Source organism: Thermobia domestica, chromosome 11 (genome assembly GCF_964235325.1).
Source record: "Thermobia domestica chromosome 11, izTheDome1.hap1.1, whole genome shotgun sequence".
Classification (NCBI taxonomy): domain Eukaryota; kingdom Metazoa; phylum Arthropoda; class Insecta; order Zygentoma; family Lepismatidae; genus Thermobia; species Thermobia domestica.
The window spans coordinates 130,835,209-130,854,276 of NC_137464.1; the positions used below are offsets into that span (position 1 = coordinate 130,835,209).

At 37.1% G+C, this 19,068-nt stretch overlaps 1 protein-coding gene across 4 annotated transcripts in view; it reads right to left on the reverse strand.

Annotated features, from left to right (window-relative positions):
* LOC145664449 (DNA topoisomerase 2-binding protein 1-A-like) overlaps positions 1-19,068 on the reverse strand; it is a 1,008,895-nt gene that overhangs the window by 152,507 nt on the left and 837,320 nt on the right. The gene's annotated exons all lie outside the window — the stretch shown is intronic.

Genomic DNA, 19,068 nt, shown 5'->3' on the forward strand with positions numbered 1-19,068 from the left:
GAGGGAGTGCAGTTTTGCGCAAAGAGCGAAATCCGCCAGATGTGCCACAAATCCTTCCCATTCAGAAATTATGGGCTCATTTGAAAGCAAAAATATTCCAGCCACCACATACACAAAAAATATATCATGTTTGGAGAAATGAGCCTTAAAAATAACACGTCAATTGAGTGCAAACTACTTCGAACAGCTGATGGCGAATGTGGGTTCAAAAGTCAGAGTAGCTGCTAATCTGGGTGTTTTTTTTCTGTAATTAACTGAGTTCATATGATTACAGAATGTATTGTGTCAGCGGGGAGGGAATTCCACGGAATCGCGCACTTGGTGACAAGTTTTTGCAATTTTGCATGGTGTTAGGTATAGGCATAAGGTTTTCAAAAAGCACCGCAAACAAGCTGAGGCTAATCTCTGTTGGCCTGTTTGCGTAAAAACAAAATGACCGCCGGCGGACTACGTCTTTCTAGATTTAAAGTGCTATAACTTCTACAAATTTTTAATTGAGAACTTTCTGATTGCGTGTATATTTAGGTAACATATTGGACATTTCATTTCACTACAGCATATTACCATAGCGACGCCATTTTTTGAATATGGCGTCCTTAAATCCCAAAATTACGTATTTTCAATCCATTTTCTTTCTATTTAAAGGCAAATAACTTTTTTTATTACCACATGTAGGCAAAACTACCCTGAAATGAACGTTGTTGGACAGTTCAAGAGCTTTCCAACAAGGTATGTGTTATTTTTGTATCTTTAAAATTAACGGAACTAGCCTATTTTTTGTGATCTTAAGTGTAGTACTTAATAGAGCCAAAAAAAACTTATCTGAACCCTGCCTTTATAAGTTCGTGGGTTTTAGCTTGAAGACATGTTGCGTGTACGGAGAAAATATCTTCATTAGAAGCTATCTAATCAGGTGTCAAGTCGGAGAATGTGGTAATGGCCCGGAAGGGGAAGGAGGAACAAAATGGACGCCGGCGGAATTCGTTTTTCTAGCTTTAAGGTGCGTTTTTTTTTGTTGTTTTTTTTTTTGTTTTTTTTTAAATCTGGCATGATGTTAGGTATAGAGATAGTATTTTCAAAAAAGTATTGCAAACAAGCTGAGTCTGGCCTCTTTTGGCCTGTTTGCCTGAATTCAAAATGGCTGCCGCGCGAAAACTATTTTATGCTTCACATCCATTTTACCCGTGCGTTATAAAATAATAATTTTGCATTTTTTGCCATATTAAAATTGACTGTTAAGGTAATAATAACTTCATCTAAGTGAGTAACTGCATATTGCTCACAATATCCATTAACATACCATTTACAATTATTATACCATTAATTAACTATGTTTTCACATATTTTACGTTATACATATGTTGTTCATACATTACATTTATAGTTTGTCCAAGTTCTGGACTATACATTCAGAAGATTTGATATTATGCGATCTGACGGGTGCAGACAATTATTATTCAGGGATAAATTTTGATGCATTAGTGAAATTGTTTGTGCAACCTCCTTCGCACTTGCACAATGGACCACAATTTCTTGCAGTTCGATGACATTTGCAATTACCCTTACAAGCAACGGAACAACTACAATGCAGTAGAAGTGAACACCCCTTGCTTGCGTCCAGTAGGTCAGTCCAATATGGGATCCACATTTCAGTTCGAGCATTCCATTCCCAGCCCTAGTTAGTTGGGGCAGGGATGTCTGGTACTTTCGAAAGAGATTTTCCCCAAATAAAGGGTAGTAAGTAAAGCACGCTTTGCATGTTGGAATAATGCATGCTGTGTCGGTGGAATAGAATCGAGTGGTTTCAGGCTGTGTATGAACATAACTTTGACTCTGCACTGCAATTTCTGCTGTACAAGGACACTGTAAAACGCTCCAAACGTTGCATGTGACTAGATTCAAGTATGAGGCTAATGGGTAATGGCAATGCAAGTGTCAATAATCTCAGGGGAATTAAACCAAACATTCGATGCTGTCTTCTTACCAATCCCAAGCATCGCCGACATTAAATCACATCCTGTGTAGGCGTGAAAGAAGGGTAGTGCCTGACATCGTTGAAATCCCCACTGTTCACAAATATAATGGATTAGAATCTCTTTGAATGCCTTTCCTGATCCAAAGTCGATCCACAACTCTGTTAGATTCATCTGGTTGAAATAGTAGATTTCTAGGACAACAACATCGGTGTCCACTGTCCGGATATAGGCTTTTCTATGCCCTTGCTCAGAAGCATGATGTAAATGGATCATAAGTCGTGTATCCGCTTCTTCATGACGACATGGAGTCAGGAAAGTTACGTCTGTTGATCTGTTGCTAAGCACCTGGTCTTCTTTTGTTCTAAGTAACAAATACTTTACAGCATTGGTGTGTTTCGCAAGTTCTTCACTAAGGAACTGGTAGAGCTCGGCCTTATTCTGGGAATTTTTCAAAAAGTTCTGCCATTCAGTTCCCTTAGGAATTGGTATCTTTGGTGAGACTAATTCTCTGTCCACCAGTTTCAGTACATTTTATGCCAGTTTGAGACTTGAGACTTGGATTTAGATCTCTATCCCACACTGCATCAACCCGAGTTGTTGTTCTGTTTTTTGTTTCTCCAAAAATTTCAGTAAATGCATTTTAGTGTAGTCTTCAAACACAGTAGCACGCTGGGGTTTGACCAGGTGTATTATTGCTGACATACCTAGCAAAATCACTGACGCCTGCTTGGCTGCTGAGGAGTGCCCAGGAGCAGGTAATTCTGGCAGACAGGTAAGAAGAGTAGAGTTTTCGCCTGATATCAGTTTCCCGTTACTGCACAAAGATGGTGGTTCTCGCTGGTTCTCATGTCTAAAGAAGTCATCTATGTCAGTATCAGGTATATAAAGAGTATAATTGCCGTGCTTACAGGTATAAAAAGAGTTTGGTAATAAGAGCTGAATTTGCCTTTGCCAATGCCAATTTGTTGGAGCCCTTTTTGAGATCCGTAGGTGGGCGGCAACTTGGGCTTAGGAATGATGTCTGCGTGGCATTTTCAATTCTGTCACGCAATAAATCTCGAAACATGGTTTTGCCAATGTTTTCAGCTTCGTTTAAACTCTTGGTGATTTCAGGATCCATTATTTCCCCAGAGCTCAATGCGACAAGATCTGGACCAGTTTCTTTGAAAGAATTTATAACAGTTCCTTCCTTCACTAGCTTAAATAGAGCCTTGAGATGTTGGAGGAATTTTTTCCGTTCTGCAGAGGATGACTCCGGATGCTTTATATTACTTTCCTTGGTTGATGTAGATAAACTTGCATTTTCAAATTCTTCTACAACTCGCAGAATTTCAAGTTTTGATATTTCAATGAACTCCTTCTCTTCTTTCTGGCCATACAGGCCCTTAGCTCCACTGTCTTCTTTAAGGAATCGGATGCTATGCTCTCGGCTTTGATCAAGGGCCATTAGAGAAATTATTTTTCACTGCATTGTACTATAAACTTTCCCTTCATGAAAGCTTCATGGATGCTTGGATGTTCTGCTGGTAAACGTGCCATGTCTCTCAAGTCCTTGAAATGTTATTTGTTATTTGTAAATAACATCAGAATATATAAAGATTCATTCTTCTCATCGAAAATAGTTATAAAAGTAATAATCGAATAAATGAAGGGCTAAAGTAGAACTAAACCATAAGATAAAGTTTTCGCGCGGCAGCCATTTTGAATTTTGGCAAACAGGCCAAAAGAGGCCAGACTCAGCTTGTTTGCGATGCTTTTTTAAAAATACTATCTCTATTAGAAATGCAAAAAACCGGCTTTTTTGAATCGATGTTTTTTTTGTACATAAAAAGCCGGCTTTTTTGGGGAAAAAACGAGAATTTTGGAAAGTTTGGCTTTTTTCATTTTTATGATTTTTCTGTTTAAATAGCTTTCTTATAGTATACTCTAAAGCTAAATAAAATTTCATGACCTAAATGCAATATTTCGCTCTGGAATTCACCATCATGATGGATGGAGCACATGGTTTATGAATTAAAGTGAACATAAAGTACGTAGTATTTGAGGGCAATTTTAGAAGCTGTTTAACTTTATTTTAACTTCTGAATTATCGACATTTTTTCTTCTCTAGATCATTTCTTTTTAGTCATCCGTGTTTCACTTCTTAGAGCTTAGTACTCTAGCTTCTAGCACATAATTAAACTTGGGTCAATCCATTTCAAATCACCAAAAAAAAAAAAATAAAAATTGTTGCTTAACATTATTGATTTGCCCGATTTTTTTATATGAGTTCTCTATGGGTAGACAATAAAAGAAAACCATTTGAAAAAATTTTACAAGTCATAGTTTTATTTCGGCAGCTATTTTCAAAATGGTGATTGGTTGAAATTTAGTAAAAAACAAGGTTTGCGGAAAGTTAAATTGCCAAGCTATTTTTCAAGATATCAGAATAATTAAAACACCAATGTGTTCAGCATGAAATGAACTTCAAGTTAAGATGAAATTAATGGTAATTTTGTGCAAGAAAGTCAGTCAAACTTGTTATGCAAAAACTGTGAAGACAATCATCAATCGGCACTCTTGAAGACCTTAAGGATTCATGAAGGAAAAGAGACGCATCACTAATACTTTATTTCTGTGTTGAATACTTATATAACTACCTCCCAAAGAGGATTTAGCTCTGAGAATGCTGTCCGTTTTTTTCTAGAGCTTTTCAAAAATGGCCGAAAGCCCTTAAATATCAATTTTCTAGGGCCTGTAACTAAAAAGGGACTGAATGAAAACAAGTGAAAATTTGACAGAATGTTCTTTGTACAAATAGTAATATCTCACAAAAAAAGTATGACTGAGACTCAACTACATTTAGAGATATACAGCATTGAATTTCAGTTAAAAACGCCACCCTCTTTCTCGCTCGTGCAGCGCTAAGTTAGCAAACAAGGACTTTATTAAATCATTACATTAACAAATAGCTTATATTTGAAATTTAAAACACGATACTCATTCATAAGGCCTAATTTTAAGTTAAAATAATTTGTTAACCAGAAAAATAATGGTACATTTCCAAATAAAAATAGCAGTAAGTTAAAACGCTTATGTTAAAGAAAAAGTATTTTATTACATCTGTTGTATATATATGCATTGATATAAAATGTACGCGTACTGTAAAAATATATATGCATTTAGTTTTATATTTATAAAATACTAGCAGCGTTCACCCCGCTTCGCTGGGGTCACCCCGGAACGCAATAAACCTTGTTAATTAGATAATTTTTACTTTTTCGCTTTCAAGTGATATGATAAAAACCATAGTAGATTGCAGTAAATGTTAACATTATATCGCCTGTCATTTATGTTAACCCGCCGAGTGATACGGTCATGCGGGTTGCATATAAATACGTTTATTTTTACCTATGATGAACTAACAAAGGATTTGTACGTTATGGACACTTGAATGGTCAATTATCTCAAGACACTGGTAATTGAAAATTAAAGTGATATGATAAAAACCATCTAGGGTCCAAATCCTAATAACCCCCCAAAAATGAAAGAAATTGGTTCAGCCGTATTAGCGTGATGAGGGAACAAAGGATTTGTGCGTTCTCTTTTATATATAAGATTTAATTAATGTTATTAAATACATTACAGATGAAATAGAAGAGGAGTAGACTGTAGTCACAACTCTGCAATTGTCTATACAGCCTGCATGTTCTTACATGTCTCTGCAAGTAGAGACATGAACTCCACCCCACCCCCGCCTTACATTCATTGCTTGGACACAGGTGAAGTTCAGTTGGTGATAGTTCTTTGACAAGTGATCATGTACTGTTAATGTGTTTTAAACTTGGATTGCTATTGCTATGAAGTGAAGTACCTTAATGAAAATTAAATATGAGTTGTTTTGTGGGTGAACTAATAAGTGAACAGTGCCATAAACAGCATTACAAGAAAGAAGTGCCTCAAGAATTAATTCGGGTGAGTGACTTGCCAGCTGAAGAACAATGTTTGCTAAAATTAAGACTTTCCAATGAAATTACTAATATTTGCCATTACCACAAAGATAAATATTTAGACAAATACAACCACATTTTTGGGAAAAAATGTTGTGATCCATTTGGTTGCCACAAAAAACCAGTTAAAAATGGTTTGCGTAAAATACGTATGGATCACCTTTCCAAGAGTAAAAATGTAGATATCAACTTAATTCCTGGACAAGCTCTATGTCCAACCTGTGCAACAAAAATATTTGTTGAGAAACCAATTGAAGAGGAGGGGGATAGTGTTGAAAATGACCATGATTTTCGTCCTAAGCCTTTTGAATTAGTTGATGGTAGCCCTTTGCATAAAGTAGAATCCATTTGTGAAAGTTTAGAATTGTCTCCTTTGTGCAAAATAAGTAAGATTAACACAGAACAGCTACTATCAGCTTTACAAAGAAAAACTGACAAAATTACAAGTGCTGTTAAGCGAAAACTGGAAGATTCTTTCCATTGTGATTTAGACGCCCCGAGTCAAAGTAGTACAGATAATGTAGAGAGTGAGTATGATATACTTATTACCAAACTAAAAGACAAATTTAAAGTTTCTAATAAAGATGATAAAATTAAGATAATTAGTCTCTTGCCACAATCATGGTCAAAGCTAAAAATAATTGAGGAATTTGGTACATCTGAATACATGGTGAAGTTAACTAGACAGCTAACAAAGGAACAAGGTATTTTACCACATCTTTCAAAAAGAAAAGGCAACGAAATTAGTGAAGATGTTAAAAATTGTGTTGCAGAATTTTACGAGGATGATGAAAATAGTCGCCTATGTCCTGGTAAAAAAGAGAGTGTGTCAACTGTAATCGACAATGTTAAGGTGCATAAGCAGAAAAGATTAATTCTTCTCTCACTCAATGAGCTCTATAGCCTCTACAAACAGAAATACCCTGATCACAAGATTGGTCGCTCTATGTTTTGTGCTCTGAGACCAGAGTGGTGCATACTTCCCGGTTCCTCAGGTACACATAGTGTGTGCGTTTGTAAGCACCATCAAAACACAAAGCTCATGATCAAAGGAGCAAAACTGAATGCAAATTATAAAGACCTTATCTCTTGCATGGTTTGTGACATTGAGAATGAACAATGCATGCTCGACTCCTGTGAAAAATGTCCTGGACCAGAAACCCTACTTTATACCTTACAAAGTGAACTTGACACAATGCCTGACGAGGTAGTTTTTAAACAGTGGGTACAAACCGATAGAGCTGAGCTCATAACACAAGTAATGCCCAGTGAGGAGTTTTTACATTCTCTTATTGATAAGCTTGTGCTTTTAAAATCCCATCACTAAATCTCAAAATCCCAAGCTCGACACTTCAAGGAAACAAAAGAACGCCTGACAGAAACCCGTTGTTTAGTAATCGGTGACTTTGCCGAAAACTATACATTTACCGTACAGGATGAAATTCAAAGTTTTCATTGGACTAATACTCAAGCGACTCTCCATCCCTTTGTCGTCTACTTCAAAAAGGACGACAAAGTATGTTGCAAATCTATTTGTGTGATTAGTGACCATCTTGATCACAATACCACAACTGTGTACACTTTTCAACATCACCTAATCAGGGAAATAAAGAGAATAATACCTAATGTTGAAACAGTAATTTACTTTAGCGATGGGGCAAGCAGCCATTACAAAAATAAGAAAAACTTCATTAATGTCTGCCAACACGAAAATGATTTTGGTTTAAAAGCAGAGTGGAATTTCTTTGCCTCATCACACGGGAAGAATTCTTGCGATGGTATTGGGGGTACCACAAAACGAATAGTTACACGAGCTTCACTACAAAGACCTTACACTGAACACATTCTGACTCCGCAAGATATGTTCAAATATTGTCGAGATAACATTACTGGAATTCAATACCTATTTGTATCTTCATCTGACATTGAGCAAATGGAAACAAAACTTTCTGAGAGATTTGAATGTTGTCTACCAGTGAAAGGAACCAGGAGCTATCACAGATACGTCCCCATAAGTGATAATCAAATGAGATGTTATGTAACTTCTACATGCTCACGTTTTGATGACCATCAAACTTCAATACTATTTACAACTGTAACGTCTTTTAAGAAGGATGACTATCTTGCATGTATATATGATGACAAGTGGTGGCTTGGCAAAATTGAAGACAAAAGCCAAGACAATAATGATGTATTGGTACATTTCTTTCACCCTTCTGGACCAAGAACTGCGTTTCAACTTTCCAAAAGTGATACTGCCTGGGTGCCTGCTAAGAAAATAGTGCGAAAGGTGACTCCATTGGAACTAACAACTGTGTCTGGTAGAACACATAACATAGATGAAAAACTATGTACTGAAATATCATCTTTATTTAATTCACTGATGAAAATTACAGCTAACAAGTAATTGCAACCAAACTTTTATATCTAACAAGTAAGTGCTCATACAACATTACTGTGTGTACTGTAAGCAAGTGTATTACAACATCTGTATCGGAAAGTTAAGTTTAATAATTATTACATATTGTTCTCACTGCCTATTTTCATCCACAGTAAAAATCTTTGATTAATTATTGTATCTAATGATTTATGATTACAATATATTTTGAACAATGTCAGTTGTATTTCAAGCCCTTAATTGCTACTTTCACACCGCTCGAGCGTGAAAGAGGGTGGCGTTTTTAACTGAAATTCAATGCTGTATATCTCTAAATGTAGTTGAGTCTCAGTCATACTTTTTTGTGAGATATTACTATTTGTACAAAGAACATTCTGTCAAATTTTCACTTGTTTTCATTCAGTCCCTTTTTAGTTACAGGCCCTAGAAAATTGATATTTAAGGGCTTTCGGCCATTTTTGAAAAGCTCTAGAAAAAAACGGACAGCATTCTCAGAGCTAAATCCTCTTTGGGAGGTAGTTATATAAGTATTCAACACAGAAATAAAGTATTAGTGGTGCGTCTCTTTTCCTTCATGAATCCTTAAGGTCTTCAAGAGTGCCGATTGATGATTGTCTTCACAGTTTTTGCATAACAAGTTTGACTGACTTTCTTGCACAAAATTACCATTAATTTCATCTTAACTTGAAGTTCATTTCATGCTGAACACATTGGTGTTTTAATTATTCTGATATCTTGTAAAATAGCTTGGCAATTTAACTTTCCGCAAACCTTGTTTTTTACTAAATTTCAACCAATCACCATTTTGAAAATAGCTGCCAAAATAAAACTATGACTTGTAAAATTTTTTCAAATGTTTTTTTTATATTGTCTCCCCATAGAGAACTCATAATACAAATATCAGGCAAATAAAAAAAGTTGAGCAACATTGCCTGGGTGATTTGAAATGGAATGACCCACTTATGTTTTTCAATATATCCATCAGAGCGTACGTTTTTCAATATATCTGTCAGAGCATACTTCCACATTTCCGTTATACTGTAGCTGTGCAATGATTTAACAATAATCTTCCGCACACAACCTTGAATACCATTTGATAGAAATAATCACTATCGGATCTAGAAAAATATTTGGGAGGGGTTTTTCTGAATAATGTGTTTTTTCTAAAAATTCCTAACTTTTATTCAAGAGGAGGTTAAAAAATGAAATCTTTAAGTTTTACGTCCCACGTTTATGCCGGTTAGGCTAAAGGAGACGGTGATGATGAGATATGAGTGAAATGGTAGAATGAAGTGGGAGGAAACGGGAGAACCCCGAGAAAACCCACGAGCACGAAAGAGAAGGTTAAGTTTATGCGTACAGGCATAACAAATATTTCGTTTCGTTTGTATATTCAGCTATAATCTTCCAGATACAAGCTTGACGACCATTTTATACTGATAATCAGTGACGGATTTAGAAAAGTATTTTGGGAGGGGCTTTACTAATTAATGCTTAATTTTTCTAAAAATTCCTAATTTTTTATTTGAGGACAGCTTGAAGTTTATGAGTAAAGGCAAATCTAATATTTAGTTTGTTTTAGAAATTCCGTAATTTCGGGGTAGAGGCTTCAATCCGAAAGATATCCCCACCCTAACCTTCTTCGCCAATCCATCACTGCTGGTAATTAGTAATAACAAAGATTTAAAAACGATTAGAAAGGAAGTCTGCCAGGACTCTCAGTACACCACTATCTCTACATTCACAGATGGAATTAAGAAAAACTTCGAATGCGGGGTTGAATCCAGGACTTCACGATAGAAGCGCGAAAGCTAACCACTTACTCATGTTTGTTGTGCAGTTGTGCTTAACTTAAATGTATTCTCTCTTTCTCTTTCTCTATGGCCACAAAAGTTCTCCATTGACTTCTGTCCTTATCCAATTCAATCCAGTTTCTGGTCTGTATTCCTATTTCTGCTAGATCCATCTTAATATTGTCCTCCCATCTGGGCCTAGGTTTTCCTAATGGACGTTTCCCGATTGGATTTTCAGTTAGAACTTTGAAAGCGTTCCTACTTTCTTCCATTCTGGCTACATGACCTACCCACCTGAGCCTCCTAACCTTGATATGACTAACGATGTTTGGTAAACCGTATAAATTATGTAGTTCCTCCATATGAAGTTTCCGCCATTCCCCATTCCCGTTCCTCTTGGGTCTAAATATTCGTCTCAGAATTTTATTCTCAAATAATTTTAGTCTGCGTTCTTCCCTCAGCGTAAGCCACCATGTTTCACAACCATAAAGCATAACAGGAATGATTATTATTTTATATATTTTAAGCTTTAAATTACTTGACACAATTCGCGACAACAAAATATTTTGAACTGAATAATAAGAATTTCCTGATTTCAGTAGACATTTAATTTCTTTGTGGGTATGGGTTTGGTCTGGTAATACTGATCCAAGATATTTGAAAGTATCCACTGTGTCGAAAGTATTAATTGATATTTTAACGCATTCATAATTTGCCGTATTACGATCCTTGTAAATTTCTTGTATTTAGATTTCTCTGCATTTACTCATGTTCCTGCAAGCGTTTAATAAGGCCTCTGCATTTCTTTCGATTGTTCTATCAGATTTACATCATCAGCATACACCATAACCTGGTCAATACCATTCAACTCTAGGCCCTGGCTCCTACCTTTGATTTTTCTTATAGCGTACTCCGGAACAAAGCCGAATAATAACGGCGATAACGCATATCCTTGTTTCAGGCCAATCTCGGCGTGGAAGCTCGCATTTTTCTACTCTGACTTTACTCTGGGATTAATTTAAACACTTAATAAATCTAACTTTTTCGGTATTCCAAACTCTGTAAGAATGTTGTACAATATTTCCCTCCTAACCGAGTTGTAATCGTCTCTAAAATCAATAAACAGTTGTACTGGGTAATACATTCCCATTTCTTTTCGAGTATTTGTCGAATGGTAAATATCTGGTCGATTTCGACTAAATCCACACTGATAATCTCTAATAATGTCATCTGCATATGGGGTCAATCTTATTAATAGAATGTTAAGAGAAATGCCTCGATAATTATTACAATCAATTTTGTCGTCTTTATTGTGAATTGAAACAGTGATTGATTCTTCCATTCTTTTTAAATGTATTCCATATTTTTTTTTCGTAAAAAAAAAAAAAAAAAAAAAAGTAACGATAGGTTGAATTTTCTTGTTAAAAATTCAGAAACCTTCACGACTGGGTAAACTGTGATGGTAATTACGTATTCTACAGCCTAGGAAACCATACGCTCAGATGACCCGTCTATTACGTATATGATCCATGAACAGAAAATTCGATACTTTCCCGATTCTGAACAAGCTTAAAAAACAGTCAGTGCATTACACAATTTGGAGCTTTACCGATTTTGCAGATCCGAAGCACCTGATAGGTGGTAACAGATTATTACGTATGTGATCAATTAGTGAAAAATTTGTTCGAAATATTCATAGAATGTATATGGAAGTTAAAACAACTGAAAAATTTCAAGAATGTACACAACCACCCGAAACGAAGCTCTTGATGTGCAGATTTCTCATGTTGTTCTTTATTTTGCTTCAAAAAGAGGGTGTGATATTTTGAAGTAAAAATACTACATAAAATTTTGCTAGTTATATGTGTATCATTTTTTTAAAGTACTTATTGTATATAAGAGGTTAAAATATTATTACATATATTGGTTAATCCTTTGGAATTCATAATGTAAATATGTTGAGAATTTAAAAAAAAAATCTCTTTGAAATTCATGGTTTATTTTCGAGGTTTCATATTGTCATTTGCATCAACCACTAATTAAATGAGTTTTTTGTTGTTGTTGTAGAGCAGCGAAACAAAGTCTGCTTTATCACTTTAAAGCAAAATTTTCAAAAAATGCCCAACATTTCCCAAGCAAAAAAGCGAAGCAGAAAAAACAGAGTTTTTTTTTTCAAAAAAGCCGTTTTTTTTCGAGCCCTTGCATCTCTAATCTCTATACCTAACATCATGCGAGATGAAAAAAAAAAAAAAAAAAAAAAACTTGCACTTTAAAGCTAGAGAAATGAATTCCGCCGGCGTCCATTTTGTTCCCCCTTCTCCTCCCGGGCCACTACCACATTCTTCGACTTGACACCTAATATCACATGATTAGATAGCTTCTAATGAAGATATTTTCTCTCTACACGCAACATGTCTTCAAGCTAAAACCCACGAACTTATAAAGGCAGGGTTCAGATAATTTTTTTCTGGCTCTATTAAAGTCATAAAGTACTACACTTAAGATCACAAAAAATTGGCTAGTTCCGTTAATTTTAAAGATACAAAAATGGCACATACCTCGTTGGAAAGCTCTTGAACTGTCCAACAACGTTCATTTCAGGGTAGCCTTGCCTACATGTGGTAATAAAAAAGTTATTTGCCTTTAAATAGAAAGAAAATGGATTGAAAATACATAATTTTGGGATTTAAGGACGCCGTATTCAAAATATGGCATCGCTATGGCAATATATTGTAGTGAAATGAAATGTCCAATATGTTACCTGAATATACACTCAATCAGAAAGTTCTCAATTAAAAATTTGTAGAAGTTATAGCACTTTAAATCTAGAGAGACGTAGTCCGCCGGCGGCCATTTTGTTTTTACGCAAACAGGCCAATAGAGGTCAGCCTCAGCTTGTTTGCGGTGCTTTTTGAAAACCTTATGTCTATACCTAACACCATGCAAAATTGCAAAAACTTGTCACCAAGTGCGCGATTTCACTCGATATAAGGATATTCCCTCTCCGCTGTGTATCATCAGTAGAAAACTGAATTTTCATGTGCAAGTAAACAAAATATGGCAATTCAAAAATGTGTCTCATTTGAATCCACAGCAGGTTCCATGAATCTTTTCTTTCCTATTATTATTATTATTATTATTATTATTATTATTATTATTATTATTATTATTATTATTATGTAGTTTTAGAGGCTCGTTTGCTTAGACTTTGATAACCCACATAAGAACGACATAAAACTTTTATTTTTCTGTGATTCTCATGTATGCTCTGATATCCCTACCAGATATCTTTGAATGTAATACTTTGAGACAAACACAAACACAAGAAATAAAATGATAGACATGTGAAAAAAGACAGGAGAAGAAACATGCTTTAAAAAAATTACGTTAGCAGACTCGTAGTCCTCTGTGTGTATGACAAAGTTTCGTCACCAAGTATTTCACTGCATTTAACTGGGTCATGGTTTGTCCGTGTCATACAGTATCCGTTGGGTTAAGGGCCTGACTGCTTCTGGGTCAGGAGTCACTAAGTATATGACCTGTTCCATAACTGTATATAACTCTGTGAAATCGAACTTCCATCAATAACTAGTCTGAAAAAGTCTATATATATATATATATATATATATATATATATATATATATATATATGTTTTAAATATTTTCTTATTCTTCCCAAGCGAAAACAGTCATTTTACTAGTAATTATTATAAAGTTACCAGGAAAAGAGCATGCTAAACGATTTTTCGATTTTACAAAAAAGAGAAGGAAAGATTACTTGCAGGTTTTTCCCTGCATTGCTTAAAATGTCATTATCTTCGAAGAAAGAAGAAAAACTTCGCAGTTCGTGTTCACCAAATAAGTTACACAAGTAGATTCAATGAATATACTCGTATATATATATATATATATATATATATATATAGGGGTAGACAAAAACATCTAAAAACACTTCATACGAAACACGTAAGCTTGGCCCTCCACTGTACAACACGTGTTGCGGTTGCCGATCGTTTTTTTGTTTTCAATGTGTCATGTGGACCTTCCTCTTCCTCAGCAGTAACTAGTTTACCTGTGAGTGTCGTGGTGTGAAAGTGGTGCGGTAAAATGGGCGACCTGACCGACTTCCAAAGAGGCATGATCGCTGGCGCCCGTTGGTTGGAGCTTCAGTGGCAACAGTGGCGAACATTGTGGGGGTATCGAAAGGCACTGTGTCCACTGTCACGAGGGCATACACAATTCATGGGCAAACGACGTCTGCAGAGCACAAAAGTGGTCGAAAGGCAATCCTGCCAGATAGGGACCGGAGGGCATTAAAACGGATTGGAGCAGCTAAAAAGAAGACCACTGCAATGAAAATTACGTCTGAACTCAATTCCGGCCTATAGAACTCGGTTTCATCGAAAACAGTGCGATAGAAACTTCATAAAATGAAAATTCATGGCAGGGCCGATATCGCCAAAGTCCTGGTCACAGCAGTAAATGTGAAGAGGCGTATCCAGCGGTGCAAGGACAACAAGGCGTGGACTCATGAGCAGTGGAAACACGTAATGTGGTATGATGAATCGACCTTCACCTTGTTTCCAACAACCGGTCGTGTTTACGTATGGAGAACACCGTCGTAGGCCTATGATACAGACTGTCTGCTCCCAACTGTAAAGCATGGGGGTGGTTCTGTTACAGTATGGGCAGTGATATTGTGGTTTTCTGCAGGTCCCATCATAGCCCTGCATGAAATGATTAATGCTAAGGCGTATGAGGCGATTTTGGAGGACCAGGTTCCAGGTTCTATCCATGGCCCAAATATTGTTCCCTGATGGTAATGGCATCTACCAAGATGATTTGGTACCCTGTCATGCTGCAAAAACGGTGAAATCATGGTTTGAGGAGCATGACCAGGAGCTATCACACCTCCCCTGGATCCCACAATCACCAGATCTGAACATCATTGAGCCATTGTGGTCTAAGTTAGGAAGGCGTCTTCGGTCTCATTACCCTCCACCAGCATCCCTTACGGAACTGGATCATGTTTTGGAGGAACATTGGTACAAAATTTCACACACCACGATTCAGGAGCTGTATACGTCCATTCCACGTCGGAAATGAAATGAAATGAAATCTTTGAGTTTTACGTCCCACGGTTATGCCGGTTAGGCTAAAGGAGACGGTGATTATGAAAGATGAGTGAAATGGTGGAATGAAGAAAGTGGGAGGAAACGGGAGAACCCCGAGAAAACCCACGAGCACGGTGTTTGTCCACCACAAAGTTCACTTGGCGGGGGCTGGGATCGAACCCGGGACCCCAAGCACCAGAGGTGAACGCTCTACCACTGAGCCACCGCGCCCCCCCCCCATTCCACGTCGGAACCAAGCTGTTTTGGACTAAAAGGAGGCCCCATACCATACTAGGTATGATTTTCACACTTTTGCAAACGTTTTAGATTTTTTTGGCCAACCCTTTTATACACACACACATATATATATAAAGAGAGAGGGAAGTGGTTATCAAAATAACGCAAAATCTTAAGAAAATTCAACTTTTCAGCTTATACGATGTGGAACATCGTTAACCTGCACAACAGCTCTGATTCGTCGTGAGCGGAGGCATTGTATGTAATGAATGTTACCAAAGAAATATTGTGTAATTCCTCATGAAGTGCCTAATGATGATGTCAGGACATTGGATATTATTCTCCATCTCAATATTTATGAAACCATGCCTTAACAGACCATGCAAAAAGGAGAATCTCCACCTCACGTTGTAAGTTTGCACGTGTACTTAATGTGATGATGAAGTAATTTTTCACTGGGTTTTGATACATCCTAGTTCATATTTTTTAAATTTTCTTTAGAACTTCTAGAAGTGGACTTCGATCTCCTAAAAACTCTGAAAATACTCATGCATTTATACCCTTAAAATGGCAACACTTGCCTAAAATATGACAGAATGATTTACAAAAACCAAATTATAATATAACAATAATATTTAACAAAAATTCCTAATAAATATCTTTAAGTTCCGAAGCATTGATCGATCACAGCACACTGATGACAACATAAAGGGAAAGGTGAATAGCGCTCCCTCGATTCCAATACATGCAAATATATTAGTGATAACTGAAATTCCACTAAAAAAGATGAAAAACTTTTTTATTATCACTTCGAGTCAAAATATGAGCTAAAGATAAAGTAAAGTTTAAATGTGCATTTTATTGAGCAATAAAACCTTGTTTGTATGTTTACAACAATCAGACATTTGTTTAAATACACATTATACATGTCAAAAGATAAAGATAAAAATACGAGGGGGAGTAAATGAAAACCATAATTATTTTTTTAAATATTATTTATTGGTCACACAGGGTACAGAAGTAAATCACTTTTCAACATAGTCCCCTCCTCGTTCAATGCAAGTCCGCCAGCGCTTCGGAAGAGCCTGAATACCTGCAGAAAAAAAGTCTTTTGGGCGACGGCGCAACCTCTCGTGCACCGCGTTGCGTACCTCTTCATCGGAGTGGAACTTCCTGCCGCCCATTGCTTCTTTGAGCGGACCAAACAGATGGAAATCGCTCGGAGCGAGGTCTGGCGAGTAAGGGGGATGTAGGAGGCATTCAAATTTCAGGTCTGTGATGGTCGCAACCGTTGCACACGCGCCGTATGGGGCCGTGCATTGTCGTGTTGCAGCAGCACACCGGCTGACAGCAAACCACGTCGTTTCGTTTTGATGGCAGGCCGGAGATGATTTTTTAGGAGGTCCGAGTACGTAGCACTTGTCACAGAGTCACAGAGGTTCCTCGTGACGTGTAGTGTTCCAAGATGATGCCCTTTTCGTCCCAAAAGAGGGTCAGCATAACCTTCCCTGCAGACGGCTGTGTCCGAAACTTTTTGGGTTTCGGTGATGAGGAGTGGCGCCACTACTTGCTCGCTCGCTTTGTTTCAGGCTGATGGTAATGCACCCATGTTTCGTCACCAGTCAGGAAGGCATTACCGTCACGTTCAGCACACCACTAAAGGTCTTTGCACGCATCAACACGTCGCTGTTTCAGTTCAGGCGTCAGTTGCCGGGGCACCCATCTTGCAGACACCTTATGAAACTGGAGAACACCATTCACAATATGATGTGCCGATCCATGACTCATGTGTACACATGCTGCAATTTCGTCTATTGTCACACGGCGGTTTTCAAAAACGATGGCTTCAACGCCTGCAATGGTCTCTGGAGTCACTACGCGCCGAGCCTGGCCGGGGCGTGGAGCATCGGCCACAGACGTAACACCATTTGCAAATTTCCGGCACCATTCATAGATTTGTGGCTGTGACAAACACGCATCTCCATACTGAACCTTCATTCGCCTAAAAATGTCAATCGGTTTCACACCTTCACTTCGCAAAAACCGAATCACACAACGCTGCTCCTCGCTGGTGCATGTGGCTAGAGGGGCTGCCATTTTGGAACTGTTGTTGCGCCGGTGTTTGTGCATCTGCCGGCTGCTGCCACCTAGGAGACATCCGGCATACTATCGTAAACAGGCATGCCAACTTACAGCTCACTGGCGCCATATGCGGATTTTTATTTCTACTTTTATGGTTTTCAGTTGACTTACCCTCGTATGATATTACAGAAATCCGAGCCTCAATGATGTGAAAGTTATTTTCCACAATATTTTACGCTAAATTCAATCTTGACGAATATACTTTCTTTGAGAATTTCCAATCATATTCACTTTTTGAGGCTGTGACTTACCAAATTTTAAGGATTGAATTTGTACACTCTCCGGATCGAAAAAATAGGTTTCATTATCATCTTCGTTTTTGAAAATAATACTAAAATAATAATAATAAAAATATGTTCAATTCTGTTGGAGTATTGCATGTATTTTCTTTGATCTGATTTCAGGTTAGCATCTCTTTCAGCAGCGAGGCTATATGAGACGTGGACCTACAGTTTAACGTGGAATCCGAACCACATGAGCTCCGGCTGAGAATCGAACCCAGGTCTCCAAAGTCAAAGGCGCATACGCTAACCGTTTAGCCAAGAGGGAGCTTTGTATGTATGTATTTTTTTTTAAACCTTCCGAATCATATCCACCACGGTATGAAGTAAAAATCGGTCAAGAATGAGATGTATTTACTCACTTTCCAATTAGATTTTTTAAACACTTACTCCCGTTCTACGTTAACTTGCATAAAAATTACTCAATTTCAATACAATATTTTCTTGTTAGTATCCATATATATATATATAAATTTTCTCACAATCCCAACCTCTGCTGTTTGGTGGTAAAGTCATTCAAGAACGAGGAGAGCGTTTCATTGTGATGAGAGGTAAATTGCTCTTTCTCGATTTAAACAGATACTAGCGTCACGTGTACATCAAGTGAAGAAGTTTGTTGTTTATAGCGTGCTATTTTGTCAATTAATACTGAAACCGCAAAATGGTAGAGATTTTCACCATTTCCGGTTTAGTAGAGAGATTTAAGTGGAGATGGTATATATTCTTGGGACGCTTAATCGATTGCACGTTACCGCTTTTTGCCATGTTTTTGGTCTATAGCAGGGTACCCAACACTTTGAATACAATAGGCCAGTTGAATGGATGGGCATTCAGATTGCAGATTAGAATTTTTTAAAAAAACGATTAAAGCCCAGGTTTTATTATACCTCTTCTAGATCTCCATACTTTTTATTATTATTATAACTCTTCAAGATCACCATGCACATTTACTTGCCTAGATACACATATTTAACTGCTCTGTAATGAATTTCAGCTGGAAAATTCGTAAATTGTGGCAAAATTAAAATCAGTCTGTATCATCATCTTTTAGTTCCAATTTTTCTACACAACACGTTCACTGCAATCATGTCCTAAACAGGACTATTTCCTCTGAAAGAGTTAGAAAAAGATATAGGGA